Source organism: Trachinotus anak, unplaced genomic scaffold (assembly GCF_046630095.1).
Source record: "Trachinotus anak isolate AG129_WGS33_773 ecotype Australia unplaced genomic scaffold, CSIRO_AGI_Tana_v1 ptg000056l, whole genome shotgun sequence".
Classification (NCBI taxonomy): domain Eukaryota; kingdom Metazoa; phylum Chordata; class Actinopteri; order Carangiformes; family Carangidae; genus Trachinotus; species Trachinotus anak.
This window is the reverse complement of record NW_027273907.1, coordinates 215,424-240,687: the sequence shown is the minus strand read 5'-3', so window position 1 is coordinate 240,687 and position 25,264 is coordinate 215,424. Positions and strand designations below refer to the sequence as shown.

The following is a 25,264-nucleotide window of genomic DNA, read 5'->3' as shown; positions in this document are numbered from 1 at the left end:
ACAGCACTGACTGTGCCACTGCTCAACTGTCAATCACTGTGCAGACAGTTCAGCTCACAGTGCACAAACCACACTTTCATATTATCACATTACACAGTTGACAAGTTGAGAGAAAGAAAGAAAGAAAGAAAGTCGAGCAAAGACACCCGCGCTTGACATACACAGCCATGTCTGTGATGGTGTGGATCATCATGTATAAAGGGGGTAGTTGTCACTTGCTCTGCGGCTTACGGCCATACCACCCTGAGCACGCCCGATCTCGTCCGATCTCGGAAGCTAAGCAGGGTCGGGCCTGGTTAGTACTTGGGTGGGAGACCGCCTGGGAATACCAGGTGCTGTAAGCTTTTTCACTTTTCTGTGCAAACAACAGAGGACGCTGCTGCTTCAGTAAACAGCACTGACTGTGCCACTGCTCAACTGTCAATCACTGTGCAGACAGTTCAGCTCACAGTGCACAAACCACACTTTCATATTATCACATTACACAGTTGACAAGTTGACAAGTTGAGAGAAAGAAAGAAAGAAAGAAAGTCGAGCAAAGACACCCGCGCTTGACATACACAGCCATGTCTGTGATGGTGTGGATCATCATGTATAAAGGGGGTAGTTGTCACTTGCTCTCCGGCTTACGGCCATACCACCCTGAGCACGCCCGATCTCGTCAGATCTCCGAAGCTAAGCAGGGTCGGGCCTGGTTAGTACTTGGATGGGAGACCGCCTGGGAATACCAGGTGCTGTAAGCTTTTTCACTTTTCTGTGCAAACAACAGAGGACGCTGCTGCTTCAGTAAACAGCACTGACTGTGCCACTGCTCAACTGTCAATCACTGTGCAGACAGTTCAGCTCACAGTGCACAAACCACACTTTCATATTATCACATTACACAGTTGACAAGTTGACAAGTTGAGAGAAAGAAAGAAAGAAAGAAAGTCGAGCAAAGACACCCGCGCTTCACATACACAGCCATGTCTGTGATGGTGTGGATCATCATGTATAAAGGGGGTAGTTGTCACTTGCTCTCCGGCTTACGGCCATACCACCCTGAGCACGCCCGATCTCGTCCGATCTCGGAAGCTAAGCAGGGTCGGGCCTGGTTAGTACTTGGATGGGAGACCGCCTGGGAATACCAGGTGCTGTAAGCTTTTTCACTTTTCTGTGCAAACAACAGAGGACGCTGCTGCTTCAGTAAACAGCACTGACTGTGCCACTGCTCAACTGTCAATCACTGTGCAGACAGTTCAGCTCACAGTGCACAAACCACACTTTCATATTATCACATTACACAGTTGACAAGTTGAGAGAAAGAAAGAAAGAAAGAAAGTCGAGCAAAGACACCCGTGCTTGACATACACAGCCATGTCTGTGATGGTGTGGATCATCATGTATAAAGGGGGTAGTTGTCACTTTCTCTGCGGCTTACGGCCATACCACCCTGAGCACGCCCGATCTCGTCCGATCTCGGAAGCTAAGCAGGGTCGGGCCTGGTTAGTACTTGGATGGGAGACCGCCTGGGAATACCAGGTGCTGTAAGCTTTTTCACTTTTCTGTGCAAACAACAGAGGACGCTGCTGCTTCAGTAAACAGCACTGACTGTGCCACTGCTCAACTGTCAATCACTGTGCAGACAGTTCAGCTCACAGTGCACAAACCACACTTTCATATTATCACATTACACAGTTGACAAGTTGACAAGTTGAGAGAAAGAAAGAAAGAAAGAAAGTCAAGCAAAGACACCCGCGCTTGACATACACAGCCATGTCTGTGATGGTGTGGATCATCATGTATAAAGGGGGTAGTTGTCACTTTCTCTGCGGCTTACGGCCATACCACCCTGAGCACGCCCGATCTCGTCCGATCTCGGAAGCTAAGCAGGGTCGGGCCTGGTTAGTACTTGGATGGGAGACCGCCTGGGAATACCAGGTGCTGTAAGCTTTTTCACTTTTCTGTGCAAACAACAGAGGACGCTGCTGCTTCAGTAAACAGCACTGACTGTGCCACTGCTCAACTGTCAATCACTGTGCAGACAGTTCAGCTCACAGTGCACAAACCACACTTTCATATTATCACATTACACAGTTGACAAGTTGAGAGAAAGAAAGAAAGAAAGAAAGTCGAGCAAAGACACCCGCGCTTGACATACACAGCCATGTCTGTGATGGTGTGGATCATCATGTATAAAGGGGGTAGTTGTCACTTGCTCTGCGGCTTACGGCCATACCACCCTGAGCACGCCCGATCTCGTCCGATCTCGGAAGCTAAGCAGGGTCGGGCCTGGTTAGTACTTGGATGGGAGACCGCCTGGGAATACCAGGTGCTGTAAGCTTTTTCACTTTTCTGTGCAAACAACAGAGGACGCTGCTGCTTCAGTAAACAGCACTGACTGTGCCACTGCTCAACTGTCAATCACTGTGCAGACAGTTCAGCTCACAGTGCACAAACCACACTTTCATATTATCACATTACACAGTTGACAAGTTGAGAGAAAGAAAGAAAGAAAGAAAGTCGAGCAAAGACACCCGCGCTTGACATACACAGCCATGTCTGTGATGGTGTGGATCATCATGTATAAAGGGGGTAGTTGTCACTTGCTCTGCGGCTTACGGCCATACCACCCTGAGCACGCCCGATCTCGTCCGATCTCGGAAGCTAAGCAGGGTCGGGCCTGGTTAGTACTTGGATGGGAGACCGCCTGGGAATACCAGGTGCTGTAAGCTTTTTCACTTTTCTGTGCAAACAACAGAGGACGCTGCTGCTTCAGTAAACAGCACTGACTGTGCCACTGCTCAACTGTCAATCACTGTGCAGACAGTTCAGCTCACAGTGCACAAACCACACTTTCATATTATCACATTACACAGTTGACAAGTTGAGAGAAAGAAAGAAAGAAAGAAAGTCGAGCAAAGACACCCGCGCTTGACATACACAGCCATGTCTGTGATGGTGTGGATCATCATGTATAAAGGGGGTAGTTGTCACTTGCTCTGCGGCTTACGGCCATACCACCCTGAGCACGCCCGATCTCGTCCGATCTCGGAAGCTAAGCAGGGTCGGGCCTGGTTAGTACTTGGATGGGAGACCGCCTGGGAATACCAGGTGCTGTAAGCTTTTTCACTTTTCTGTGCAAACAACAGAGGACGCTGCTGCTTCAGTAAACAGCACTGACTGTGCCACTGCTCAACTGTCAATCACTGTGCAGACAGTTCAGCTCACAGTGCACAAACCACACTTTCATATTATCACATTACACAGTTGACAAGTTGAGAGAAAGAAAGAAAGAAAGAAAGTCGAGCAAAGACACCCGCGCTTGACATACGCAGCCATGTCTGTGATGGTGTGGATCATCATGTATAAAGGGGGTAGTTGTCACTTGCTCTGCGGCTTACGGCCATACCACCCTGAGCACGCCTGATCTCGGAAGCTAAGCAGGGTCGGGCCTGGTTAGTACTTGGATGGGAGACCGCCTGGGAATACCAGGTGCTGTAAGCTTTTTCACTTTTCTGTGCAAACAACAGAGGACGCTGCTGCTTCAGTAAACAGCACTGACTGTGCCACTGCTCAACTGTCAATCACTGTGCAGACAGTTCAGCTCACAGTGCACAAACCACACTTTCATATTATCACATTACACAGTTGACAAGTTGAGAGAAAGAAAGAAAGAAAGAAAGTCGAGCAAAGACACCCGCGCTTGACATACACAGCCATGTCTGTGATGGTGTGGATCATCATGTATAAAGGGGGTAGTTGTCACTTGCTCTGCGGCTTACGGCCATACCACCCTGAGCACGCCCGATCTCGTCCGATCTCGGAAGCTAAGCAGGGTCGGGCCTGGTTAGTACTTGGATGGGAGACCGCCTGGGAATACCAGGTGCTGTAAGCTTTTTCACTTTTCTGTGCAAACAACAGAGGACGCTGCTGCTTCAGTAAACAGCACTGACTGTGCCACTGCTCAACTGTCAATCACTGTGCAGACAGTTCAGCTCACAGTGCACAAACCACACTTTCATATTATCACATTACACAGTTGACAAGTTGAGAGAAAGAAAGAAAGAAAGTCGAGCAAAGACACCTGCGCTTGACATACACAGCCATGTCTGTGATGGTGTGGATCATCATGTATAAAGGGGGTAGTTGTCACTTGCTCTGCGGCTTACGGCCATACCACCCTGAGCACGCCCGATCTCGTCCGATCTCGGAAGCTAAGCAGGGTCGGGCCTGGTTAGTACTTGGGTGGGAGACCGCCTGGGAATACCAGGTGCTGTAAGCTTTTTCACTTTTCTGTGCAAACAACAGAGGACGCTGCTGCTTCAGTAAACAGCACTGACTGTGCCACTGCTCAACTGTCAATCACTGTGCAGACAGTTCAGCTCACAGTGCACAAACCACACTTTCATATTATCACATTACACAGTTGACAAGTTGACAAGTTGAGAGAAAGAAAGAAAGAAAGAAAGTCGAGCAAAGACACCCGCGCTTGACATACACAGCCATGTCTGTGATGGTGTGGATCATCATGTATAAAGGGGGTAGTTGTCACTTGCTCTCCGGCTTACGGCCATACCACCCTGAGCACGCCCGATCTCGTCAGATCTCGGAAGCTAAGCAGGGTCGGGCCTGGTTAGTACTTGGATGGGAGACCGCCTGGGAATACCAGGTGCTGTAAGCTTTTTCACTTTTCTGTGCAAACAACAGAGGACGCTGCTGCTTCAGTAAACAGCACTGACTGTGCCACTGCTCAACTGTCAATCACTGTGCAGACAGTTCAGCTCACAGTGCACAAACCACACTTTCATATTATCACATTACACAGTTGACAAGTTGACAAGTTGAGAGAAAGAAAGAAAGAAAGAAAGTCAAGCAAAGACACCCGCGCTTCACATACACAGCCATGTCTGTGATGGTGTGGATCATCATGTATAAAGGGGGTAGTTGTCACTTGCTCTCCGGCTTACGGCCATACCACCCTGAGCACGCCCGATCTCGTCCGATCTCGGAAGCTAAGCAGGGTCGGGCCTGGTTAGTACTTGGATGGGAGACCGCCTGGGAATACCAGGTGCTGTAAGCTTTTTCACTTTTCTGTGCAAACAACAGAGGACGCTGCTGCTTCAGTAAACAGCACTGACTGTGCCACTGCTCAACTGTCAATCACTGTGCAGACAGTTCAGCTCACAGTGCACAAACCACACTTTCATATTATCACATTACACAGTTGACAAGTTGAGAGAAAGAAAGAAAGAAAGAAAGTCGAGCAAAGACACCCGCGCTTGACATACACAGCCATGTCTGTGATGGTGTGGATCATCATGTATAAAGGGGGTAGTTGTCACTTGCTCTGCGGCTTACGGCCATACCACCCTGAGCACGCCCGATCTCGTCCGATCTCGGAAGCTAAGCAGGGTCGGGCCTGGTTAGTACTTGGATGGGAGACCGCCTGGGAATACCAGGTGCTGTAAGCTTTTTCACTTTTCTGTGCAAACAACAGAGGACGCTGCTGCTTCAGTAAACAGCACTGACTGTGCCACTGCTCAACTGTCAATCACTGTGCAGACAGTTCAGCTCACAGTGCACAAACCACACTTTCATATTATCACATTACACAGTTGACAAGTTGAGAGAAAGAAAGAAAGAAAGAAAGTCGAGCAAAGACACCCGCGCTTGACATACACAGCCATGTCTGTGATGGTGTGGATCATCATGTATAAAGGGGGTAGTTGTCACTTGCTCTGCGGCTTACGGCCATACCACCCTGAGCACGCCCGATCTCGTCCGATCTCGGAAGCTAAGCAGGGTCGGGCCTGGTTAGTACTTGGGTGGGAGACCGCCTGGGAATACCAGGTGCTGTAAGCTTTTTCACTTTTCTGTGCAAACAACAGAGGACGCTGCTGCTTCAGTAAACAGCACTGACTGTGCCACTGCTCAACTGTCAATCACTGTGCAGACAGTTCAGCTCACAGTGCACAAACCACACTTTCATATTATCACATTACACAGTTGACAAGTTGAGAGAAAGAAAGAAAGAAAGAAAGTCGAGCAAAGACACCCGCGCTTGACATACACAGCCATGTCTGTGATGGTGTGGATCATCATGTATAAAGGGGGTAGTTGTCACTTGCTCTGCGGCTTACGGCCATACCACCCTGAGCACGCCCGATCTCGTCCGATCTCGGAAGCTAAGCAGGGTCGGGCCTGGTTAGTACTTGGATGGGAGACCGCCTGGGAATACCAGGTGCTGTAAGCTTTTTCACTTTTCTGTGCAAACAACAGAGGACGCTGCTGCTTCAGTAAACAGCACTGACTGTGCCACTGCTCAACTGTCAATCACTGTGCAGACAGTTCAGCTCACAGTGCACAAACCACACTTTCATATTTTCACATTACACAGTTGACAAGTTGAGAGAAAGAAAGAAAGAAAGAAAGTCGAGCAAAGACACCCGCGCTTGACATACACAGCCATGTCTGTGATGGTGTGGATCATCATGTATAAAGGGGGTAGTTGTCACTTGCTCTGCGGCTTACGGCCATACCACCCTGAGCACGCCCGATCTCGTCCGATCTCGGAAGCTAAGCAGGGTCGGGCCTGGTTAGTACTTGGATGGGAGACCGCCTGGGAATACCAGGTGCTGTAAGCTTTTTCACTTTTCTGTGCAAACAACAGAGGACGCTGCTGCTTCAGTAAACAGCACTGACTGTGCCACTGCTCAACTGTCAATCACTGTGCAGACAGTTCAGCTCACAGTGCACAAACCACACTTTCATATTATCACATTACACAGTTGACAAGTTGAGAGAAAGAAAGAAAGAAAGAAAGTCGAGCAAAGACACCCGCGCTTGACATACGCAGCCATGTCTGTGATGGTGTGGATCATCATGTATAAAGGGGGTAGTTGTCACTTGCTCTGCGGCTTACGGCCATACCACCCTGAGCACGCCTGATCTCGGAAGCTAAGCAGGGTCGGGCCTGGTTAGTACTTGGGTGGGAGACCGCCTGGGAATACCAGGTGCTGTAAGCTTTTTCACTTTTCTGTGCAAACAACAGAGGACGCTGCTGCTTCAGTAAACAGCACTGACTGTGCCACTGCTCAACTGTCAATCACTGTGCAGACAGTTCAGCTCACAGTGCACAAACCACACTTTCATATTATCACATTACACAGTTGACAAGTTGAGAGAAAGAAAGAAAGAAAGAAAGTCGAGCAAAGACACCCGCGCTTGACATACACAGCCATGTCTGTGATGGTGTGGATCATCATGTATAAAGGGGGTAGTTGTCACTTGCTCTGCGGCTTACGGCCATACCACCCTGAGCACGCCCGATCTCGTCCGATCTCGGAAGCTAAGCAAGGTCGGGCCTGGTTAGTACTTGGGTGGGAGACCGCCTGGGAATACCAGGTGCTGTAAGCTTTTTCACTTTTCTGTGCAAACAACAGAGGACGCTGCTGCTTCAGTAAACAGCACTGACTGTGCCACTGCTCAACTGTCAATCACTGTGCAGACAGTTCAGCTCACAGTGCACAAACCACACTTTCATATTATCACATTACACAGTTGACAAGTTGAGAGAAAGAAAGAAAGAAAGAAAGTCGAGCAAAGACACCCGCGCTTGACATACACAGCCATGTCTGTGATGGTGTGGATCATCATGTATAAAGGGGGTAGTTGTCACTTGCTCTGCGGCTTACGGCCATACCACCCTGAGCACGCCCGATCTCGTCTGATCTCGGAAGCTAAGCAGGGTCGGGCATGGTTAGTACTTGGATGGGAGACCGCCTGGGAATACCAGGTGCTGTAAGCTTTTTCACTTTTCTGTGCAAACAACAGAGGACGCTGCTGCTTCAGTAAACAGCACTGACTGTGCCACTGCTCAACTGTCAATCACTGTGCAGACAGTTCAGCTCACAGTGCACAAACCACACTTTCATATTTTCACATTACACAGTTGACAAGTTGAGAGAAAGAAAGAAAGAAAGAAAGTCGAGCAAAGACACCCGCGCTTGACATACACAGCCATGTCTGTGATGGTGTGGATCATCATGTATAAAGGGGGTAGTTGTCACTTGCTCTGCGGCTTACGGCCATACCACCCTGAGCACGCCCGATCTCGTCCGATCTCGGAAGCTAAGCAGGGTCGGGCCTGGTTAGTACTTGGATGGGAGACCGCCTGGGAATACCAGGTGCTGTAAGCTTTTTCACTTTTCTGTGCAAACAACAGAGGACGCTGCTGCTTCAGTAAACAGCACTGACTGTGCCACTGCTCAACTGTCAATCACTGTGCAGACAGTTCAGCTCACAGTGCACAAACCACACTTTCATATTTTCACATTACACAGTTGACAAGTTGACAAGTTGAGAGAAAGAAAGAAAGTAAGAAAGTCAAGCAAAGACACCCGCGCTTGACATACACAGCCATGTCTGTGATGGTGTGGATCATCATGTATAAAGGGGGTAGTTGTCACTTGCTCTGCGGCTTACGGCCATACCACCCTGAGCACGCCCGATCTCGTCCGATCTCGGAAGCTAAGCAGGGTCGGGCCTGGTTAGTACTTGGATGGGAGACCGCCTGGGAATACCAGGTGCTGTAAGCTTTTTCACTTTTCTGTGCAAACAACAGAGGACGCTGCTGCTTCAGTAAACAGCACTGACTGTGCCACTGCTCAACTGTCAATCACTGTGCAGACAGTTCAGCTCACAGTGCACAAACCACACTTTCATATTATCACATTACACAGTTGACAAGTTGAGAGAAAGAAAGAAAGAAAGAAAGTCGAGCAAAGACACCCGCGCTTGACATACACAGCCATGTCTGTGATGGTGTGGATCATCATGTATAAAGGGGGTAGTTGTCACTTGCTCTGCGGCTTACGGCCATACCACCCTGAGCACGCCCGATCTCGGAAGCTAAGCAGGGTCGGGCCTGGTTAGTACTTGGATGGGAGACCGCCTGGGAATACCAGGTGCTGTAAGCTTTTTCACTTTTCTGTGCAAACAACAGAGGACGCTGCTGCTTCAGTAAACAGCACTGACTGTGCCACTGCTCAACTGTCAATCACTGTGCAGACAGTTCAGCTCACAGTGCACAAACCACACTTTCATATTATCACATTACACAGTTGACAAGTTGAGAGAAAGAAAGAAAGAAAGAAAGTCGAGCAAAGACACCCGCGCTTGACATACACAGCCATGTCTGTGATGGTGTGGATCATCATGTATAAAGGGGGTAGTTGTCACTTGCTCTGCGGCTTACGGCCATACCACCCTGAGCACGCCCGATCTCGTCCGATCTCGGAAGCTAAGCAAGGTCGGGCCTGGTTAGTACTTGGGTGGGAGACCGCCTGGGAATACCAGGTGCTGTAAGCTTTTTCACTTTTCTGTGCAAACAACAGAGGACGCTGCTGCTTCAGTAAACAGCACTGACTGTGCCACTGCTCAACTGTCAATCACTGTGCAGACAGTTCAGCTCACAGTGCACAAACCACACTTTCATATTATCACATTACACAGTTGACAAGTTGAGAGAAAGAAAGAAAGAAAGAAAGTCGAGCAAAGACACCCGCGCTTGACATACACAGCCATGTCTGTGATGGTGTGGATCATCATGTATAAAGGGGGTAGTTGTCACTTGCTCTGCGGCTTACGGCCATACCACCCTGAGCACGCCCGATCTCGTCCGATCTCGGAAGCTAAGCAGGGTCGGGCCTGGTTAGTACTTGGATGGGAGACCGCCTGGGAATACCAGGTGCTGTAAGCTTTTTCACTTTTCTGTGCAAACAACAGAGGACGCTGCTGCTTCAGTAAACAGCACTGACTGTGCCACTGCTCAACTGTCAATCACTGTGCAGACAGTTCAGCTCACAGTGCACAAACCACACTTTCATATTATCACATTACACAGTTGACAAGTTGACAAGTTGAGAGAAAGAAAGAAAGAAAGAAAGTCAAGCAAAGACACCCGCGCTTGACATACACAGCCATGTCTGTGATGGTGTGGATCATCATGTATAAAGGGGGTAGTTGTGACTTGCTCTGCGGCTTACGGCCATACCACCCTGAGCACGCCCGATCTCGTCCGATCTCGGAAGCTAAGCAGGGTCGGGCCTGGTTAGTACTTGGATGGGAGACCGCCTGGGAATACCAGGTGCTGTAAGCTTTTTCACTTTTCTGTGCAAACAACAGAGGACGCTGCTGCTTCAGTAAACAGCACTGACTGTGCCACTGCTCAACTGTCAATCACTGTGCAGACAGTTCAGCTCACAGTGCACAAACCACACTTTCATATTATCACATTACACAGTTGACAAGTTGAGAGAAAGAAAGAAAGAAAGAAAGTCGAGCAAAGACACCCGTGCTTGACATACACAGCCATGTCTGTGATGGTGTGGATCATCATGTATAAAGGGGGTAGTTGTCACTTTCTCTGCGGCTTACGGCCATACCACCCTGAGCACGCCCGATCTCGTCCGATCTCGGAAGCTAAGCAGGGTCGGGCCTGGTTAGTACTTGGATGGGAGACCGCCTGGGAATACCAGGTGCTGTAAGCTTTTTCACTTTTCTGTGCAAACAACAGAGGACGCTGCTGCTTCAGTAAACAGCACTGACTGTGCCACTGCTCAACTGTCAATCACTGTGCAGACAGTTCAGCTCACAGTGCACAAACCACACTTTCATATTATCACATTACACAGTTGACAAGTTGACAAGTTGAGAGAAAGAAAGAAAGAAAGAAAGTCAAGCAAAGACACCCGCGCTTGACATACACAGCCATGTCTGTGATGGTGTGGATCATCATGTATAAAGGGGGTAGTTGTCACTTTCTCTGCGGCTTACGGCCATACCACCCTGAGCACGCCCGATCTCGTCCGATCTCGGAAGCTAAGCAGGGTCGGGCCTGGTTAGTACTTGGATGGGAGACCGCCTGGGAATACCAGGTGCTGTAAGCTTTTTCACTTTTCTGTGCAAACAACAGAGGACGCTGCTGCTTCAGTAAACAGCACTGACTGTGCCACTGCTCAACTGTCAATCACTGTGCAGACAGTTCAGCTCACAGTGCACAAACCACACTTTCATATTATCACATTACACAGTTGACAAGTTGAGAGAAAGAAAGAAAGAAAGAAAGTCGAGCAAAGACACCCGCGCTTGACATACACAGCCATGTCTGTGATGGTGTGGATCATCATGTATAAAGGGGGTAGTTGTCACTTGCTCTGCGGCTTACGGCCATACCACCCTGAGCACGCCCGATCTCGTCCGATCTCGGAAACTAAGCAGGGTCGGGCCTGGTTAGTACTTGGGTGGGAGACCGCCTGGGAATACCAGGTGCTGTAAGCTTTTTCACTTTTCTGTGCAAACAACAGAGGACGCTGCTGCTTCAGTAAACAGCACTGACTGTGCCACTGCTCAACTGTCAATCACTGTGCAGACAGTTCAGCTCACAGTGCACAAACCACACTTTCATATTATCACATTACACAGTTGACAAGTTGAGAGAAAGAAAGAAAGAAAGAAAGTCGAGCAAAGACACCCGCGCTTGACATACACAGCCATGTCTGTGATGGTGTGGATCATCATGTATAAAGGGGGTAGTTGTCACTTGCTCTGCGGCTTACGGCCATACCACCCTGAGCACGCCCGATCTCGTCCGATCTCGGAAGCTAAGCAAGGTCGGGCCTGGTTAGTACTTGGGTGGGAGACCGCCTGGGAATACCAGGTGCTGTAAGCTTTTTCACTTTTCTGTGCAAACAACAGAGGACGCTGCTGCTTCAGTAAACAGCACTGACTGTGCCACTGCTCAACTGTCAATCACTGTGCAGACAGTTCAGCTCACAGTGCACAAACCACACTTTCATATTATCACATTACACAGTTGACAAGTTGAGAGAAAGAAAGAAAGAAAGAAAGTCGAGCAAAGACACCCGCGCTTGACATACACAGCCATGTCTGTGATGGTGTGGATCATCATGTATAAAGGGGGTAGTTGTCACTTGCTCTGCGGCTTACGGCCATACCACCCTGAGCACGCCCGATCTCGTCTGATCTCGGAAGCTAAGCAGGGTCGGGCATGGTTAGTACTTGGATGGGAGACCGCCTGGGAATACCAGGTGCTGTAAGCTTTTTCACTTTTCTGTGCAAACAACAGAGGACGCTGCTGCTTCAGTAAACAGCACTGACTGTGCCACTGCTCAACTGTCAATCACTGTGCAGACAGTTCAGCTCACAGTGCACAAACCACACTTTCATATTTTCACATTACACAGTTGACAAGTTGAGAGAAAGAAAGAAAGAAAGAAAGTCGAGCAAAGACACCCGCGCTTGACATACACAGCCATGTCTGTGATGGTGTGGATCATCATGTATAAAGGGGGTAGTTGTCACTTGCTCTGCGGCTTACGGCCATACCACCCTGAGCACGCCCGATCTCGTCCGATCTCGGAAGCTAAGCAAGGTCGGGCCTGGTTAGTACTTGGGTGGGAGACCGCCTGGGAATACCAGGTGCTGTAAGCTTTTTCACTTTTCTGTGCAAACAACAGAGGACGCTGCTGCTTCAGTAAACAGCACTGACTGTGCCACTGCTCAACTGTCAATCACTGTGCAGACAGTTCAGCTCACAGTGCACAAACCACACTTTCATATTATCACATTACACAGTTGACAAGTTGAGAGAAAGAAAGAAAGAAAGAAAGTCGAGCAAAGACACCCGCGCTTGACATACACAGCCATGTCTGTGATGGTGTGGATCATCATGTATAAAGGGGGTAGTTGTCACTTGCTCTGCGGCTTACGGCCATACCACCCTGAGCACGCCCGATCTCGTCTGATCTCGGAAGCTAAGCAGGGTCGGGCATGGTTAGTACTTGGATGGGAGACCGCCTGGGAATACCAGGTGCTGTAAGCTTTTTCACTTTTCTGTGCAAACAACAGAGGACGCTGCTGCTTCAGTAAACAGCACTGACTGTGCCACTGCTCAACTGTCAATCACTGTGCAGACAGTTCAGCTCACAGTGCACAAACCACACTTTCATATTTTCACATTACACAGTTGACAAGTTGAGAGAAAGAAAGAAAGAAAGAAAGTCGAGCAAAGACACCCGCGCTTGACATACACAGCCATGTCTGTGATGGTGTGGATCATCATGTATAAAGGGGGTAGTTGTCACTTGCTCTGCGGCTTACGGCCATACCACCCTGAGCACGCCCGATCTCGTCCGATCTCGGAAGCTAAGCAGGGTCGGGCCTGGTTAGTACTTGGATGGGAGACCGCCTGGGAATACCAGGTGCTGTAAGCTTTTTCACTTTTCTGTGCAAACAACAGAGGACGCTGCTGCTTCAGTAAACAGCACTGACTGTGCCACTGCTCAACTGTCAATCACTGTGCAGACAGTTCAGCTCACAGTGCACAAACCACACTTTCATATTATCACATTACACAGTTGACAAGTTGAGAGAAAGAAAGAAAGAAAGAAAGTCGAGCAAAGACACCCGCGCTTGACATACACAGCCATGTCTGTGATGGTGTGGATCATCATGTATAAAGGGGGTAGTTGTCACTTGCTCTGCGGCTTACGGCCATACCACCCTGAGCACGCCCGATCTCGTCCGATCTCGGAAGCTAAGCAGGGTCGGGCCTGGTTAGTACTTGGATGGGAGACCGCCTGGGAATACCAGGTGCTGTAAGCTTTTTCACTTTTCTGTGCAAACAACAGAGGACGCTGCTGCTTCAGTAAACAGCACTGACTGTGCCACTGCTCAACTGTCAATCACTGTGCAGACAGTTCAGCTCACAGTGCACAAACCACACTTTCATATTATCACATTACACAGTTGACAAGTTGACAAGTTGAGAGAAAGAAAGAAAGAAAGAAAGTCAAGCAAAGACACCCGCGCTTGACATACACAGCCATGTCTGTGATGGTGTGGATCATCATGTATAAAGGGGGTAGTTGTGACTTGCTCTGCGGCTTACGGCCATACCACCCTGAGCACGCCCGATCTCGTCCGATCTCGGAAGCTAAGCAGGGTCGGGCCTGGTTAGTACTTGGATGGGAGACCGCCTGGGAATACCAGGTGCTGTAAGCTTTTTCACTTTTCTGTGCAAACAACAGAGGACGCTGCTGCTTCAGTAAACAGCACTGACTGTGCCACTGCTCAACTGTCAATCACTGTGCAGACAGTTCAGCTCACAGTGCACAAACCACACTTTCATATTATCACATTACACAGTTGACAAGTTGAGAGAAAGAAAGAAAGAAAGAAAGTCGAGCAAAGACACCCGTGCTTGACATACACAGCCATGTCTGTGATGGTGTGGATCATCATGTATAAAGGGGGTAGTTGTCACTTTCTCTGCGGCTTACGGCCATACCACCCTGAGCACGCCCGATCTCGTCCGATCTCGGAAGCTAAGCAGGGTCGGGCCTGGTTAGTACTTGGATGGGAGACCGCCTGGGAATACCAGGTGCTGTAAGCTTTTTCACTTTTCTGTGCAAACAACAGAGGACGCTGCTGCTTCAGTAAACAGCACTGACTGTGCCACTGCTCAACTGTCAATCACTGTGCAGACAGTTCAGCTCACAGTGCACAAACCACACTTTCATATTATCACATTACACAGTTGACAAGTTGAGAGAAAGAAAGAAAGAAAGAAAGTCGAGCAAAGACACCCGCGCTTGACATACACAGCCATGTCTGTGATGGTGTGGATCATCATGTATAAAGGGGGTAGTTGTCACTTTCTCTGCGGCTTACGGCCATACCACCCTGAGCACGCCCGATCTCGTCGGATCTCGGAAGCTAAGCAGGGTCGGGCCTGGTTAGTACTTGGATGGGAGACCGCCTGGGAATACCAGGTGCTGTAAGCTTTTTCACTTTTCTGTGCAAACAACAGAGGACGCTGCTGCTTCAGTAAACAGCACTGACTGTGCCACTGCTCAACTGTCAATCACTGTGCAGACAGTTCAGCTCACAGTGCACAAACCACACTTTCATATTATCACATTACACAGTTGACAAGTTGACAAGTTGAGAGAAAGAAAGAAAAAAAGAAAGTCAAGCAAAGACACCCGCGCTTGACATACACAGCCATGTCTGTGATGGTGTGGATCATCATGTATAAAGGGGGTAGTTGTCACTTGCTCTCCGGCTTACGGCCATACCACCCTGAGCACGCCCGATCTCGTCCGATCTCGGAAGCTAAGCAGGGTCGGGCCTGGTTAGTACTTGGATGGGAGACCGCCTGGGAATACCAGGTGCTGTAAGCTTTTTCACTTTTCTGTGCAAACAACAGAGGACGCTGCTGCTTCAGTAAACAGCACTGACTGTGCCACTGCTCAACTGTCAATCACTGTGCAGACAGTTCAGCTCACAGTGCACAAACCACACTTTCATATTATCACATTACACAGTTGACAAGTTGAGAGAAAGAAAGAAAGAAAGAAAGTCGAGCAAAGACACCCGCGCTTGACATACACAGCCATGTCTGTGATGGTGTGGATCATCATGTATAAAGGGGGTAGTTGTCACTTGCTCTGCGGCTTACGGCCATACCACCCTGAGCACGCCCGATCTCGTCCGATCTCGGAAGCTAAGCAGGGTCGGGCCTGATTAGTGCTTGGGTGGGAGACCGCCTGGGAATACCAGGTGCTGTAAACTTTTTCACTTTTCTGTGCAAACAACAGAGGACGCTGCTGCTTCAGTAAACAGCACTGACTGTGCCACTGCTCAACTGTCAATCACTGTGCAGACAGTTCAGCTCACAGTGCACAAACCACACTTTCATATTATCACATTACACAGTTGACAAGTTGACAAGTTGAGAGAAAGAAAGAAAGAAAGAAAGTCAAGCAAAGACACCCGCGCTTGACATACACAGCCATGTCTGTGATGGTGTGGATCATCATGTATAAAGGGGGTAGTTGTCACTTGCTCTCCGGCTTACGGCCATACCACCCTGAGCACGCCCGATCTCGTCCGATCTCGGAAGCTAAGCAGGGTCGGGCCTGGTTAGTACTTGGATGGGAGACCGCCTGGGAATACCAGGTGCTGTAAGCTTTTTCACTTTTCTGTGCAAACAACAGAGGACGCTGCTGCTTCAGTAAACAGCACTGACTGTGCCACTGCTCAACTGTCAATCACTGTGCAGACAGTTCAGCTCACAGTGCACAAACCACACTTTCATATTATCACATTACACAGTTGACAAGTTGAGAGAAAGAAAGAAAGAAAGAAAGTCGAGCAAAGACACCCGCGCTTGACATACACAGCCATGTCTGTGATGGTGTGGATCATCATGTATAAAGGGGGTAGTTGTCACTTGCTCTGTGGCTTACGGCCATACCACCCTGAGCACGCCCGATCTCGTCCGATCTCGGAAGCTAAGCAGGGTCGGGCCTGATTAGTGCTTGGGTGGGAGACCGCCTGGGAATACCAGGTGCTGTAAACTTTTTCACTTTTCTGTGCAAACAACAGAGGACGCTGCTGCTTCAGTAAACAGCACTGACTGTGCCACTGCTCAACTGTCAATCACTGTGCAGACAGTTCAGCTCACAGTGCACAAACCACACTTTCATATTATCACATTACACAGTTGACAAGTTGACAAGTTGAGAGAAAGAAAGAAAGAAAGAAAGTCAAGCAAAGACACCCGCGCTTGACATACACAGCCATGTCTGTGATGGTGTGGATCATCATGTATAAAGGGGGTAGTTGTCACTTGCTCTCTGGCTTACGGCCATACCACCCTGAGCACGCCCGATCTCGTCCGATCTCGGAAGCTAAGCAGGGTCGGGCCTGGTTAGTACTTGGATGGGAGACCGCCTGGGAATACCAGGTGCTGTAAGCTTTTTCACTTTTCTGTGCAAACAACAGAGGACGCTGCTGCTTCAGTAAACAGCACTGACTGTGCCACTGCTCAACTGTCAATCACTGTGCAGACAGTTCAGCTCACAGTGCACAAACCACACTTTCATATTATCACATTACACAGTTGACAAGTTGAGAGAAAGAAAGAAAGAAAGAAAGTCGAGCAAAGACACCCGCGCTTGACATACACAGCCATGTCTGTGATGGTGTGGATCATCATGTATAAAGGGGGTAGTTGTCACTTGCTCTGCGGCTTACGGCCATACCACCCTGAGCACGCCCGATCTCGTCCGATCTCGGAAGCTAAGCAAGGTCGGGCCTGGTTAGTACTTGGGTGGGAGACCGCCTGGGAATACCAGGTGCTGTAAGCTTTTTCACTTTTCTGTGCAAACAACAGAGGACGCTGCTGCTTCAGTAAACAGCACTGACTGTGCCACTGCTCAACTGTCAATCACTGTGCAGACAGTTCAGCTCACAGTGCACAAACCACACTTTCATATTATCACATTACACAGTTGACAAGTTGACAAGTTGAGAGAAAGAAAGAAAGAAAGAAAGTCAAGCAAAGACACCCGCGCTTGACATACACAGCCATGTCTGTGATGGTGTGGATCATCATGTATAAAGGGGGTAGTTGTGACTTGCTCTGCGGCTTACGGCCATACCACCCTGAGCACGCCCGATCTCGTCCGATCTCGGAAGCTAAGCAGGGTCGGGCCTGGTTAGTACTTGGATGGGAGACCGCCTGGGAATACCAGGTGCTGTAAGCTTTTTCACTTTTCTGTGCAAACAACAGAGGACGCTGCTGCTTCAGTAAACAGCACTGACTGTGCCACTGCTCAACTGTCAATCACTGTGCAGACAGTTCAGCTCACAGTGCACAAACCACACTTTCATATTATCACATTACACAGTTGACAAGTTGAGAGAAAGAAAGAAAGAAAGAAAGTCGAGCAAAGACACCCGCGCTTGACATACACAGCCATGTCTGTGATGGTGTGGATCATCATGTATAAAGGGGGTAGTTGTCACTTGCTCTGCGGCTTACGGCCATACCACCCTGAGCACGCCCGATCTCGTCCGATCTCGGAAGCTAAGCAGGGTCGGGCCTGGTTAGTACTTGGATGGGAGACCGCCTGGGAATACCAGGTGCTGTAAGCTTTTTCACTTTTCTGTGCAAACAACAGAGGACGCTGCTGCTTCAGTAAACAGCACTGACTGTGCCACTGCTCAACTGTCAATCACTGTGCAGACAGTTCAGCTCACAGTGCACAAACCACACTTTCATATTATCACATTACACAGTTGACAAGTTGACAAGTTGAGAGAAAGAAAGAAAGAAAGAAAGTCAAGCAAAGACACCCGCGCTTGACATACACAGCCATGTCTGTGATGGTGTGGATCATCATGTATAAAGGGGGTAGTTGTGACTTGCTCTGCGGCTTACGGCCATACCACCCTGAGCACGCCCGATCTCGTCCGATCTCGGAAGCTAAGCAGGGTCGGGCCTGGTTAGTACTTGGATGGGAGACCGCCTGGGAATACCAGGTGCTGTAAGCTTTTTCACTTTTCTGTGCAAACAACAGAGGACGCTGCTGCTTCAGTAAACAGCACTGACTGTGCCACTGCTCAACTGTCAATCACTGTGCAGACAGTTCAGCTCACAGTGCACAAACCACACTTTCATATTATCACATTACACAGTTGACAAGTTGACAAGTTGAGAGAAAGAAAGAAAGAAAGAAAGTCAAGCAAAGACACCCGCGCTTGACATACACAGCCATGTCTGTGATGGTGTGGATCATCATGTATAAAGGGGGTAGTTGTCACTTTCTCTGCGGCTTACGGCCATACCACCCTGAGCACGCCCGATCTCGTCCGATCTCGGAAGCTAAGCAGGGTCGGGCCTGGTTAGTACTTGGATGGGAGACCGCCTGGGAATACCAGGTGCTGTAAGCTTTTTCACTTTTCTGTGCAAACAACAGAGGACGCTGCTGCTTCAGTAAACAGCACTGACTGTGCCACTGCTCAACTGTCAATCACTGTGCAGACAGTTCAGCTCACAGTGCACAAACCACACTTTCATATTATCACATTACACAGTTGACAAGTTGAGAGAAAGAAAGAAAGAAAGAAAGTCGAGCAAAGACACCCGCGCTTGACATACACAGCCATGTCTGTGATGGTGTGGATCATCATGTATAAAGGGGGTAGTTGTCACTTGCTCTGCGGCTTACGGCCATACCACCCTGAGCACGCCCGATCTCGTCCGATCTCGGAAACTAAGCAGGGTCGGGCCTGGTTAGTACTTGGGTGGGAGACCGCCTGGGAATACCAGGTGCTGTAAGCTTTTTCACTTTTCTGTGCAAACAACAGAGGACGCTGCTGCTTCAGTAAACAGCACTGACTGTGCCACTGCTCAACTGTCAATCACTGTGCAGACAGTTCAGCTCACAGTGCACAAACCACACTTTCATATTATCACATTACACAGTTGACAAGTTGAGAGAAAGAAAGAAAGAAAGAAAGTCGAGCAAAGACACCCGCGCTTGACATACACAGCCATGTCTGTGATGGTGTGGATCATCATGTATAAAGGGGGTAGTTGTCACTTGCTCTGCGGCTTACGGCCATACCACCCTGAGCACGCCCGATCTCGTCCGATCTCGGAAGCTAAGCAAGGTCGGGCCTGGTTAGTACTTGGGTGGGAGACCGCCTGGGAATACCAGGTGCTGTAAGCTTTTTCACTTTTCTGTGCAAACAACAGAGGACGCTGCTGCTTCAGTAAACAGCACTGACTGTGCCACTGCTCAACTGTCAATCACTGTGCAGACAGTTCAGCTCACAGTGCACAAACCACACTTTCATATTATCACATTACACAGTTGACAAGTTGAGAGAAAGAAAGAAAGAAAGAAAGTCGAGCAAAGACACCCGCGCTTGACATACACAGCCATGTCTGTGATGGTGTGGATCATCATGTATAAAGGGGGTAGTTGTCACTTGCTCTGCGGCTTACGGCCATACCACCCTGAGCACGCCCGATCTCGTCTGATCTCGGAAGCTAAGCAGGGTCGGGCATGGTTAGTACTTGGATGGGAGACCGCCTGGGAATACCAGGTGCTGTAAGCTTTTTCACTTTTCTGTGCAAACAACAGAGGACGCTGCTGCTTCAGTAAACAGCACTGACTGTGCCACTGCTCAACTGTCAATCACTGTGCAGACAGTTCAGCTCACAGTGCACAAACCACACTTTCATATTTTCACATTACACAGTTGACAAGTTGAGAGAAAGAAAGAAAGAAAGAAAGTCGAGCAAAGACACCCGCGCTTGACATACACAGCCATGTCTGTGATGGTGTGGATCATCATGTATAAAGGGGGTAGTTGTCACTTGCTCTGTGGCTTACGGCCATACCACCCTGAGCACGCCCGATCTCGTCCGATCTCGGAAGCTAAGCAAGGTCGGGCCTGGTTAGTACTTGGGTGGGAGACCGCCTGGGAATACCAGGTGCTGTAAGCTTTTTCACTTTTCTGTGCAAACAACAGAGGACGCTGCTGCTTCAGTAAACAGCACTGACTGTGCCACTGCTCAACTGTCAATCACTGTGCAGACAGTTCAGCTCACAGTGCACAAACCACACTTTCATATTATCACATTACACAGTTGACAAGTTGAGAGAAAGAAAGAAAGAAAGAAAGTCGAGCAAAGACACCCGCGCTTGACATACACAGCCATGTCTGTGATGGTGTGGATCATCATGTATAAAGGGGGTAGTTGTCACTTGCTCTGCGGCTTACGGCCATACCACCCTGAGCACGCCCGATCTCGTCTGATCTCGGAAGCTAAGCAGGGTCGGGCATGGTTAGTACTTGGATGGGAGACCGCCTGGGAATACCAGGTGCTGTAAGCTTTTTCACTTTTCTGTGCAAACAACAGAGGACGCTGCTGCTTCAGTAAACAGCACTGACTGTGCCACTGCTCAACTGTCAATCACTGTGCAGACAGTTCAGCTCACAGTGCACAAACCACACTTTCATATTTTCACATTACACAGTTGACAAGTTGAGAGAAAGAAAGAAAGAAAGAAAGTCGAGCAAAGACACCCGCGCTTGACATACACAGCCATGTCTGTGATGGTGTGGATCATCATGTATAAAGGGGGTAGTTGTCACTTGCTCTGCGGCTTACGGCCATACCACCCTGAGCACGCCCGATCTCGTCCGATCTCGGAAGCTAAGCAGGGTCGGGCCTGGTTAGTACTTGGATGGGAGACCGCCTGGGAATACCAGGTGCTGTAAGCTTTTTCACTTTTCTGTGCAAACAACAGAGGACGCTGCTGCTTCAGTAAACAGCACTGACTGTGCCACTGCTCAACTGTCAATCACTGTGCAGACAGTTCAGCTCACAGTGCACAAACCACACTTTCATATTATCACATTACACAGTTGACAAGTTGAGAGAAAGAAAGAAAGAAAGAAAGTCGAGCAAAGACACCCGCGCTTGACATACACAGCCATGTCTGTGATGGTGTGGATCATCATGTATAAAGGGGGTAGTTGTCACTTGCTCTGCGGCTTACGGCCATACCACCCTGAGCACGCCCGATCTCGTCCGATCTCGGAAGCTAAGCAGGGTCGGGCCTGGTTAGTACTTGGATGGGAGACCGCCTGGGAATACCAGGTGCTGTAAGCTTTTTCACTTTTCTGTGCAAACAACAGAGGACGCTGCTGCTTCAGTAAACAGCACTGACTGTGCCACTGCTCAACTGTCAATCACTGTGCAGACAGTTCAGCTCACAGTGCACAAACCACACTTTCATATTATCACATTACACAGTTGACAAGTTGACAAGTTGAGAGAAAGAAAGAAAGAAAGAAAGTCAAGCAAAGACACCCGCGCTTGACATACACAGCCATGTCTGTGATGGTGTGGATCATCATGTATAAAGGGGGTAGTTGTGACTTGCTCTGCGGCTTACGGCCATACCACCCTGAGCACGCCCGATCTCGTCCGATCTCGGAAGCTAAGCAGGGTCGGGCCTGGTTAGTACTTGGATGGGAGACCGCCTGGGAATACCAGGTGCTGTAAGCTTTTTCACTTTTCTGTGCAAACAACAGAGGACGCTGCTGCTTCAGTAAACAGCACTGACTGTGCCACTGCTCAACTGTCAATCACTGTGCAGACAGTTCAGCTCACAGTGCACAAACCACACTTTCATATTATCACATTACACAGTTGACAAGTTGAGAGAAAGAAAGAAAGAAAGAAAGTCGAGCAAAGACACCCGTGCTTGACATACACAGCCATGTCTGTGATGGTGTGGATCATCATGTATAAAGGGGGTAGTTGTCACTTTCTCTGCGGCTTACGGCCATACCACCCTGAGCACGCCCGATCTCGTCCGATCTCGGAAGCTAAGCAGGGTCGGGCCTGGTTAGTACTTGGATGGGAGACCGCCTGGGAATACCAGGTGCTGTAAGCTTTTTCACTTTTCTGTGCAAACAACAGAGGACGCTGCTGCTTCAGTAAACAGCACTGACTGTGCCACTGCTCAACTGTCAATCACTGTGCAGACAGTTCAGCTCACAGTGCACAAACCACACTTTCATATTATCACATTACACAGTTGACAAGTTGAGAGAAAGAAAGAAAGAAAGAAAGTCGAGCAAAGACACCCGCGCTTGACATACACAGCCATGTCTGTGATGGTGTGGATCATCATGTATAAAGGGGGTAGTTGTCACTTTCTCTGCGGCTTACGGCCATACCACCCTGAGCACGCCCGATCTCGTCGGATCTCGGAAGCTAAGCAGGGTCGGGCCTGGTTAGTACTTGGATGGGAGACCGCCTGGGAATACCAGGTGCTGTAAGCTTTTTCACTTTTCTGTGCAAACAACAGAGGACGCTGCTGCTTCAGTAAACAGCACTGACTGTGCCACTGCTCAACTGTCAATCACTGTGCAGACAGTTCAGCTCACAGTGCACAAACCACACTTTCATATTATCACATTACACAGTTGACAAGTTGACAAGTTGAGAGAAAGAAAGAAAAAAAGAAAGTCAAGCAAAGACACCCGCGCTTGACATACACAGCCATGTCTGTGATGGTGTGGATCATCATGTATAAAGGGGGTAGTTGTCACTTGCTCTCCGGCTTACGGCCATACCACCCTGAGCACGCCCGATCTCGTCCGATCTCGGAAGCTAAGCAGGGTCGGGCCTGGTTAGTACTTGGATGGGAGACCGCCTGGGAATACCAGGTGCTGTAAGCTTTTTCACTTTTCTGTGCAAACAACAGAGGACGCTGCTGCTTCAGTAAACAGCACTGACTGTGCCACTGCTCAACTGTCAATCACTGTGCAGACAGTTCAGCTCACAGTGCACAAACCACACTTTCATATTATCACATTACACAGTTGACAAGTTGAGAGAAAGAAAGAAAGAAAGAAAGTCGAGCAAAGACACCCGCGCTTGACATACACAGCCATGTCTGTGATGGTGTGGATCATCATGTATAAAGGGGGTAGTTGTCACTTGCTCTGCGGCTTACGGCCATACCACCCTGAGCACGCCCGATCTCGTCCGATCTCGGAAGCTAAGCAGGGTCGGGCCTGATTAGTGCTTGGGTGGGAGACCGCCTGGGAATACCAGGTGCTGTAAACTTTTTCACTTTTCTGTGCAAACAACAGAGGACGCTGCTGCTTCAGTAAACAGCACTGACTGTGCCACTGCTCAACTGTCAATCACTGTGCAGACAGTTCAGCTCACAGTGCACAAACCACACTTTCATATTATCACATTACACAGTTGACAAGTTGACAAGTTGAGAGAAAGAAAGAAAGAAAGAAAGTCAAGCAAAGACACCCGCGCTTGACATACACAGCCATGTCTGTGATGGTGTGGATCATCATGTATAAAGGGGGTAGTTGTCACTTGCTCTCCGGCTTACGGCCATACCACCCTGAGCACGCCCGATCTCGTCCGATCTCGGAAGCTAAGCAGGGTCGGGCCTGGTTAGTACTTGGATGGGAGACCGCCTGGGAATACCAGGTGCTGTAAGCTTTTTCACTTTTCTGTGCAAACAACAGAGGACGCTGCTGCTTCAGTAAACAGCACTGACTGTGCCACTGCTCAACTGTCAATCACTGTGCAGACAGTTCAGCTCACAGTGCACAAACCACACTTTCATATTATCACATTACACAGTTGACAAGTTGAGAGAAAGAAAGAAAGAAAGAAAGTCGAGCAAAGACACCCGCGCTTGACATACACAGCCATGTCTGTGATGGTGTGGATCATCATGTATAAAGGGGGTAGTTGTCACTTGCTCTGTGGCTTACGGCCATACCACCCTGAGCACGCCCGATCTCGTCCGATCTCGGAAGCTAAGCAGGGTCGGGCCTGATTAGTGCTTGGGTGGGAGACCGCCTGGGAATACCAGGTGCTGTAAACTTTTTCACTTTTCTGTGCAAACAACAGAGGACGCTGCTGCTTCAGTAAACAGCACTGACTGTGCCACTGCTCAACTGTCAATCACTGTGCAGACAGTTCAGCTCACAGTGCACAAACCACACTTTCATATTATCACATTACACAGTTGACAAGTTGACAAGTTGAGAGAAAGAAAGAAAGAAAGAAAGTCAAGCAAAGACACCCGCGCTTGACATACACAGCCATGTCTGTGATGGTGTGGATCATCATGTATAAAGGGGGTAGTTGTCACTTGCTCTCTGGCTTACGGCCATACCACCCTGAGCACGCCCGATCTCGTCCGATCTCGGAAGCTAAGCAGGGTCGGGCCTGGTTAGTACTTGGATGGGAGACCGCCTGGGAATACCAGGTGCTGTAAGCTTTTTCACTTTTCTGTGCAAACAACAGAGGACGCTGCTGCTTCAGTAAACAGCACTGACTGTGCCACTGCTCAACTGTCAATCACTGTGCAGACAGTTCAGCTCACAGTGCACAAACCACACTTTCATATTATCACATTACACAGTTGACAAGTTGAGAGAAAGAAAGAAAGAAAGAAAGTCGAGCAAAGACACCCGCGCTTGACATACACAGCCATGTCTGTGATGGTGTGGATCATCATGTATAAAGGGGGTAGTTGTCACTTGCTCTGCGGCTTACGGCCATACCACCCTGAGCACGCCCGATCTCGTCCGATCTCGGAAGCTAAGCAAGGTCGGGCCTGGTTAGTACTTGGGTGGGAGACCGCCTGGGAATACCAGGTGCTGTAAACTTTTTCACTTTTCTGTGCAAACAACAGAGGACGCTGCTGCTTCAGTAAACAGCACTGACTGTGCCACTGCTCAACTGTCAATCACTGTGCAGACAGTTCAGCTCACAGTGCACAAACCACACTTTCATATTATCACATTACACAGTTGACAAGTTGACAAGTTGAGAGAA

General features: G+C 49.1%; 61 non-coding genes and 3 pseudogenes across 61 annotated transcripts; all 64 read left to right on the top strand.

The window, feature by feature from the left end:
- Positions 1-225: 225 nt before the first annotated feature.
- On the top strand, positions 226-344 carry LOC139615703 (5S ribosomal RNA). The gene has a single exon (XR_011687578.1). It is a non-coding gene; the product is annotated as a 5S ribosomal RNA (ribosomal RNA).
- A 280-nt stretch (positions 345-624) lies between these two features.
- LOC139616019 (5S ribosomal RNA) lies at positions 625-743 on the top strand. Its single transcript, XR_011687882.1, has one exon. It is a non-coding gene; the product is annotated as a 5S ribosomal RNA (ribosomal RNA).
- Positions 744-1,023: 280 nt separating this feature from the next.
- LOC139616458 (5S ribosomal RNA) lies at positions 1,024-1,142 on the top strand. The gene has a single exon (XR_011688124.1). It is a non-coding gene; the product is annotated as a 5S ribosomal RNA (ribosomal RNA).
- Positions 1,143-1,414: 272 nt separating this feature from the next.
- Positions 1,415-1,533, top strand: LOC139616457 (5S ribosomal RNA). The gene has a single exon (XR_011688123.1). It is a non-coding gene; the product is annotated as a 5S ribosomal RNA (ribosomal RNA).
- A 280-nt stretch (positions 1,534-1,813) lies between these two features.
- Positions 1,814-1,932, top strand: LOC139616456 (5S ribosomal RNA). Its single transcript, XR_011688122.1, has one exon. It is a non-coding gene; the product is annotated as a 5S ribosomal RNA (ribosomal RNA).
- A 272-nt stretch (positions 1,933-2,204) lies between these two features.
- On the top strand, positions 2,205-2,323 carry LOC139616455 (5S ribosomal RNA). The gene has a single exon (XR_011688121.1). It is a non-coding gene; the product is annotated as a 5S ribosomal RNA (ribosomal RNA).
- Positions 2,324-2,595: 272 nt separating this feature from the next.
- LOC139616454 (5S ribosomal RNA) lies at positions 2,596-2,714 on the top strand. Its single transcript, XR_011688120.1, has one exon. It is a non-coding gene; the product is annotated as a 5S ribosomal RNA (ribosomal RNA).
- A 272-nt stretch (positions 2,715-2,986) lies between these two features.
- LOC139616451 (5S ribosomal RNA) lies at positions 2,987-3,105 on the top strand. Its single transcript, XR_011688118.1, has one exon. It is a non-coding gene; the product is annotated as a 5S ribosomal RNA (ribosomal RNA).
- Positions 3,106-3,377: 272 nt separating this feature from the next.
- LOC139616253 (5S ribosomal RNA) lies at positions 3,378-3,486 on the top strand (annotated as a pseudogene).
- Positions 3,487-3,758: 272 nt separating this feature from the next.
- On the top strand, positions 3,759-3,877 carry LOC139616450 (5S ribosomal RNA). Its single transcript, XR_011688117.1, has one exon. It is a non-coding gene; the product is annotated as a 5S ribosomal RNA (ribosomal RNA).
- A 268-nt stretch (positions 3,878-4,145) lies between these two features.
- LOC139615702 (5S ribosomal RNA) lies at positions 4,146-4,264 on the top strand. Its single transcript, XR_011687577.1, has one exon. It is a non-coding gene; the product is annotated as a 5S ribosomal RNA (ribosomal RNA).
- A 280-nt stretch (positions 4,265-4,544) lies between these two features.
- Positions 4,545-4,663, top strand: LOC139615629 (5S ribosomal RNA). Its single transcript, XR_011687507.1, has one exon. It is a non-coding gene; the product is annotated as a 5S ribosomal RNA (ribosomal RNA).
- A 280-nt stretch (positions 4,664-4,943) lies between these two features.
- On the top strand, positions 4,944-5,062 carry LOC139616449 (5S ribosomal RNA). Its single transcript, XR_011688116.1, has one exon. It is a non-coding gene; the product is annotated as a 5S ribosomal RNA (ribosomal RNA).
- A 272-nt stretch (positions 5,063-5,334) lies between these two features.
- Positions 5,335-5,453, top strand: LOC139616448 (5S ribosomal RNA). Its single transcript, XR_011688115.1, has one exon. It is a non-coding gene; the product is annotated as a 5S ribosomal RNA (ribosomal RNA).
- Positions 5,454-5,725: 272 nt separating this feature from the next.
- Positions 5,726-5,844, top strand: LOC139615701 (5S ribosomal RNA). The gene has a single exon (XR_011687576.1). It is a non-coding gene; the product is annotated as a 5S ribosomal RNA (ribosomal RNA).
- A 272-nt stretch (positions 5,845-6,116) lies between these two features.
- Positions 6,117-6,235, top strand: LOC139616447 (5S ribosomal RNA). The gene has a single exon (XR_011688114.1). It is a non-coding gene; the product is annotated as a 5S ribosomal RNA (ribosomal RNA).
- Positions 6,236-6,507: 272 nt separating this feature from the next.
- LOC139616446 (5S ribosomal RNA) lies at positions 6,508-6,626 on the top strand. The gene has a single exon (XR_011688113.1). It is a non-coding gene; the product is annotated as a 5S ribosomal RNA (ribosomal RNA).
- A 272-nt stretch (positions 6,627-6,898) lies between these two features.
- Positions 6,899-7,007, top strand: LOC139616268 (5S ribosomal RNA; annotated as a pseudogene).
- A 272-nt stretch (positions 7,008-7,279) lies between these two features.
- LOC139615924 (5S ribosomal RNA) lies at positions 7,280-7,398 on the top strand. Its single transcript, XR_011687789.1, has one exon. It is a non-coding gene; the product is annotated as a 5S ribosomal RNA (ribosomal RNA).
- Positions 7,399-7,670: 272 nt separating this feature from the next.
- On the top strand, positions 7,671-7,789 carry LOC139616017 (5S ribosomal RNA). Its single transcript, XR_011687880.1, has one exon. It is a non-coding gene; the product is annotated as a 5S ribosomal RNA (ribosomal RNA).
- Positions 7,790-8,061: 272 nt separating this feature from the next.
- Positions 8,062-8,180, top strand: LOC139616445 (5S ribosomal RNA). The gene has a single exon (XR_011688112.1). It is a non-coding gene; the product is annotated as a 5S ribosomal RNA (ribosomal RNA).
- Positions 8,181-8,460: 280 nt separating this feature from the next.
- On the top strand, positions 8,461-8,579 carry LOC139616444 (5S ribosomal RNA). Its single transcript, XR_011688111.1, has one exon. It is a non-coding gene; the product is annotated as a 5S ribosomal RNA (ribosomal RNA).
- A 272-nt stretch (positions 8,580-8,851) lies between these two features.
- Positions 8,852-8,960, top strand: LOC139616136 (5S ribosomal RNA; annotated as a pseudogene).
- A 272-nt stretch (positions 8,961-9,232) lies between these two features.
- Positions 9,233-9,351, top strand: LOC139615923 (5S ribosomal RNA). The gene has a single exon (XR_011687788.1). It is a non-coding gene; the product is annotated as a 5S ribosomal RNA (ribosomal RNA).
- Positions 9,352-9,623: 272 nt separating this feature from the next.
- Positions 9,624-9,742, top strand: LOC139616443 (5S ribosomal RNA). Its single transcript, XR_011688110.1, has one exon. It is a non-coding gene; the product is annotated as a 5S ribosomal RNA (ribosomal RNA).
- Positions 9,743-10,022: 280 nt separating this feature from the next.
- On the top strand, positions 10,023-10,141 carry LOC139616442 (5S ribosomal RNA). The gene has a single exon (XR_011688109.1). It is a non-coding gene; the product is annotated as a 5S ribosomal RNA (ribosomal RNA).
- A 272-nt stretch (positions 10,142-10,413) lies between these two features.
- LOC139616440 (5S ribosomal RNA) lies at positions 10,414-10,532 on the top strand. Its single transcript, XR_011688107.1, has one exon. It is a non-coding gene; the product is annotated as a 5S ribosomal RNA (ribosomal RNA).
- A 280-nt stretch (positions 10,533-10,812) lies between these two features.
- Positions 10,813-10,931, top strand: LOC139616439 (5S ribosomal RNA). Its single transcript, XR_011688106.1, has one exon. It is a non-coding gene; the product is annotated as a 5S ribosomal RNA (ribosomal RNA).
- A 272-nt stretch (positions 10,932-11,203) lies between these two features.
- LOC139615985 (5S ribosomal RNA) lies at positions 11,204-11,322 on the top strand. The gene has a single exon (XR_011687849.1). It is a non-coding gene; the product is annotated as a 5S ribosomal RNA (ribosomal RNA).
- A 272-nt stretch (positions 11,323-11,594) lies between these two features.
- On the top strand, positions 11,595-11,713 carry LOC139615922 (5S ribosomal RNA). Its single transcript, XR_011687787.1, has one exon. It is a non-coding gene; the product is annotated as a 5S ribosomal RNA (ribosomal RNA).
- Positions 11,714-11,985: 272 nt separating this feature from the next.
- LOC139616016 (5S ribosomal RNA) lies at positions 11,986-12,104 on the top strand. The gene has a single exon (XR_011687879.1). It is a non-coding gene; the product is annotated as a 5S ribosomal RNA (ribosomal RNA).
- A 272-nt stretch (positions 12,105-12,376) lies between these two features.
- On the top strand, positions 12,377-12,495 carry LOC139615921 (5S ribosomal RNA). Its single transcript, XR_011687786.1, has one exon. It is a non-coding gene; the product is annotated as a 5S ribosomal RNA (ribosomal RNA).
- A 272-nt stretch (positions 12,496-12,767) lies between these two features.
- LOC139616015 (5S ribosomal RNA) lies at positions 12,768-12,886 on the top strand. Its single transcript, XR_011687878.1, has one exon. It is a non-coding gene; the product is annotated as a 5S ribosomal RNA (ribosomal RNA).
- A 272-nt stretch (positions 12,887-13,158) lies between these two features.
- On the top strand, positions 13,159-13,277 carry LOC139616438 (5S ribosomal RNA). Its single transcript, XR_011688105.1, has one exon. It is a non-coding gene; the product is annotated as a 5S ribosomal RNA (ribosomal RNA).
- Positions 13,278-13,549: 272 nt separating this feature from the next.
- LOC139616436 (5S ribosomal RNA) lies at positions 13,550-13,668 on the top strand. Its single transcript, XR_011688104.1, has one exon. It is a non-coding gene; the product is annotated as a 5S ribosomal RNA (ribosomal RNA).
- Positions 13,669-13,948: 280 nt separating this feature from the next.
- On the top strand, positions 13,949-14,067 carry LOC139616435 (5S ribosomal RNA). The gene has a single exon (XR_011688103.1). It is a non-coding gene; the product is annotated as a 5S ribosomal RNA (ribosomal RNA).
- Positions 14,068-14,339: 272 nt separating this feature from the next.
- On the top strand, positions 14,340-14,458 carry LOC139616434 (5S ribosomal RNA). The gene has a single exon (XR_011688102.1). It is a non-coding gene; the product is annotated as a 5S ribosomal RNA (ribosomal RNA).
- Positions 14,459-14,730: 272 nt separating this feature from the next.
- Positions 14,731-14,849, top strand: LOC139615812 (5S ribosomal RNA). The gene has a single exon (XR_011687681.1). It is a non-coding gene; the product is annotated as a 5S ribosomal RNA (ribosomal RNA).
- A 280-nt stretch (positions 14,850-15,129) lies between these two features.
- On the top strand, positions 15,130-15,248 carry LOC139616433 (5S ribosomal RNA). The gene has a single exon (XR_011688101.1). It is a non-coding gene; the product is annotated as a 5S ribosomal RNA (ribosomal RNA).
- A 272-nt stretch (positions 15,249-15,520) lies between these two features.
- LOC139616080 (5S ribosomal RNA) lies at positions 15,521-15,639 on the top strand. The gene has a single exon (XR_011687939.1). It is a non-coding gene; the product is annotated as a 5S ribosomal RNA (ribosomal RNA).
- A 280-nt stretch (positions 15,640-15,919) lies between these two features.
- Positions 15,920-16,038, top strand: LOC139616432 (5S ribosomal RNA). Its single transcript, XR_011688100.1, has one exon. It is a non-coding gene; the product is annotated as a 5S ribosomal RNA (ribosomal RNA).
- A 272-nt stretch (positions 16,039-16,310) lies between these two features.
- LOC139616079 (5S ribosomal RNA) lies at positions 16,311-16,429 on the top strand. Its single transcript, XR_011687938.1, has one exon. It is a non-coding gene; the product is annotated as a 5S ribosomal RNA (ribosomal RNA).
- Positions 16,430-16,709: 280 nt separating this feature from the next.
- LOC139616431 (5S ribosomal RNA) lies at positions 16,710-16,828 on the top strand. Its single transcript, XR_011688099.1, has one exon. It is a non-coding gene; the product is annotated as a 5S ribosomal RNA (ribosomal RNA).
- A 272-nt stretch (positions 16,829-17,100) lies between these two features.
- Positions 17,101-17,219, top strand: LOC139615919 (5S ribosomal RNA). Its single transcript, XR_011687783.1, has one exon. It is a non-coding gene; the product is annotated as a 5S ribosomal RNA (ribosomal RNA).
- Positions 17,220-17,499: 280 nt separating this feature from the next.
- Positions 17,500-17,618, top strand: LOC139616430 (5S ribosomal RNA). The gene has a single exon (XR_011688098.1). It is a non-coding gene; the product is annotated as a 5S ribosomal RNA (ribosomal RNA).
- Positions 17,619-17,890: 272 nt separating this feature from the next.
- Positions 17,891-18,009, top strand: LOC139616428 (5S ribosomal RNA). The gene has a single exon (XR_011688096.1). It is a non-coding gene; the product is annotated as a 5S ribosomal RNA (ribosomal RNA).
- A 280-nt stretch (positions 18,010-18,289) lies between these two features.
- On the top strand, positions 18,290-18,408 carry LOC139616427 (5S ribosomal RNA). The gene has a single exon (XR_011688095.1). It is a non-coding gene; the product is annotated as a 5S ribosomal RNA (ribosomal RNA).
- Positions 18,409-18,688: 280 nt separating this feature from the next.
- Positions 18,689-18,807, top strand: LOC139616426 (5S ribosomal RNA). The gene has a single exon (XR_011688094.1). It is a non-coding gene; the product is annotated as a 5S ribosomal RNA (ribosomal RNA).
- A 272-nt stretch (positions 18,808-19,079) lies between these two features.
- LOC139615984 (5S ribosomal RNA) lies at positions 19,080-19,198 on the top strand. Its single transcript, XR_011687848.1, has one exon. It is a non-coding gene; the product is annotated as a 5S ribosomal RNA (ribosomal RNA).
- Positions 19,199-19,470: 272 nt separating this feature from the next.
- On the top strand, positions 19,471-19,589 carry LOC139615918 (5S ribosomal RNA). Its single transcript, XR_011687782.1, has one exon. It is a non-coding gene; the product is annotated as a 5S ribosomal RNA (ribosomal RNA).
- A 272-nt stretch (positions 19,590-19,861) lies between these two features.
- On the top strand, positions 19,862-19,980 carry LOC139616014 (5S ribosomal RNA). The gene has a single exon (XR_011687877.1). It is a non-coding gene; the product is annotated as a 5S ribosomal RNA (ribosomal RNA).
- A 272-nt stretch (positions 19,981-20,252) lies between these two features.
- LOC139615917 (5S ribosomal RNA) lies at positions 20,253-20,371 on the top strand. Its single transcript, XR_011687781.1, has one exon. It is a non-coding gene; the product is annotated as a 5S ribosomal RNA (ribosomal RNA).
- Positions 20,372-20,643: 272 nt separating this feature from the next.
- Positions 20,644-20,762, top strand: LOC139616013 (5S ribosomal RNA). The gene has a single exon (XR_011687876.1). It is a non-coding gene; the product is annotated as a 5S ribosomal RNA (ribosomal RNA).
- Positions 20,763-21,034: 272 nt separating this feature from the next.
- LOC139616425 (5S ribosomal RNA) lies at positions 21,035-21,153 on the top strand. The gene has a single exon (XR_011688093.1). It is a non-coding gene; the product is annotated as a 5S ribosomal RNA (ribosomal RNA).
- Positions 21,154-21,425: 272 nt separating this feature from the next.
- LOC139616424 (5S ribosomal RNA) lies at positions 21,426-21,544 on the top strand. The gene has a single exon (XR_011688092.1). It is a non-coding gene; the product is annotated as a 5S ribosomal RNA (ribosomal RNA).
- Positions 21,545-21,824: 280 nt separating this feature from the next.
- On the top strand, positions 21,825-21,943 carry LOC139616423 (5S ribosomal RNA). The gene has a single exon (XR_011688091.1). It is a non-coding gene; the product is annotated as a 5S ribosomal RNA (ribosomal RNA).
- Positions 21,944-22,215: 272 nt separating this feature from the next.
- Positions 22,216-22,334, top strand: LOC139616422 (5S ribosomal RNA). Its single transcript, XR_011688090.1, has one exon. It is a non-coding gene; the product is annotated as a 5S ribosomal RNA (ribosomal RNA).
- Positions 22,335-22,606: 272 nt separating this feature from the next.
- On the top strand, positions 22,607-22,725 carry LOC139615811 (5S ribosomal RNA). The gene has a single exon (XR_011687680.1). It is a non-coding gene; the product is annotated as a 5S ribosomal RNA (ribosomal RNA).
- Positions 22,726-23,005: 280 nt separating this feature from the next.
- Positions 23,006-23,124, top strand: LOC139616421 (5S ribosomal RNA). The gene has a single exon (XR_011688089.1). It is a non-coding gene; the product is annotated as a 5S ribosomal RNA (ribosomal RNA).
- A 272-nt stretch (positions 23,125-23,396) lies between these two features.
- LOC139616078 (5S ribosomal RNA) lies at positions 23,397-23,515 on the top strand. The gene has a single exon (XR_011687937.1). It is a non-coding gene; the product is annotated as a 5S ribosomal RNA (ribosomal RNA).
- Positions 23,516-23,795: 280 nt separating this feature from the next.
- On the top strand, positions 23,796-23,914 carry LOC139616420 (5S ribosomal RNA). The gene has a single exon (XR_011688088.1). It is a non-coding gene; the product is annotated as a 5S ribosomal RNA (ribosomal RNA).
- Positions 23,915-24,186: 272 nt separating this feature from the next.
- On the top strand, positions 24,187-24,305 carry LOC139616077 (5S ribosomal RNA). The gene has a single exon (XR_011687936.1). It is a non-coding gene; the product is annotated as a 5S ribosomal RNA (ribosomal RNA).
- A 280-nt stretch (positions 24,306-24,585) lies between these two features.
- LOC139616419 (5S ribosomal RNA) lies at positions 24,586-24,704 on the top strand. Its single transcript, XR_011688087.1, has one exon. It is a non-coding gene; the product is annotated as a 5S ribosomal RNA (ribosomal RNA).
- Positions 24,705-24,976: 272 nt separating this feature from the next.
- LOC139616034 (5S ribosomal RNA) lies at positions 24,977-25,095 on the top strand. Its single transcript, XR_011687896.1, has one exon. It is a non-coding gene; the product is annotated as a 5S ribosomal RNA (ribosomal RNA).
- Positions 25,096-25,264: the final 169 nt, after the last annotated feature.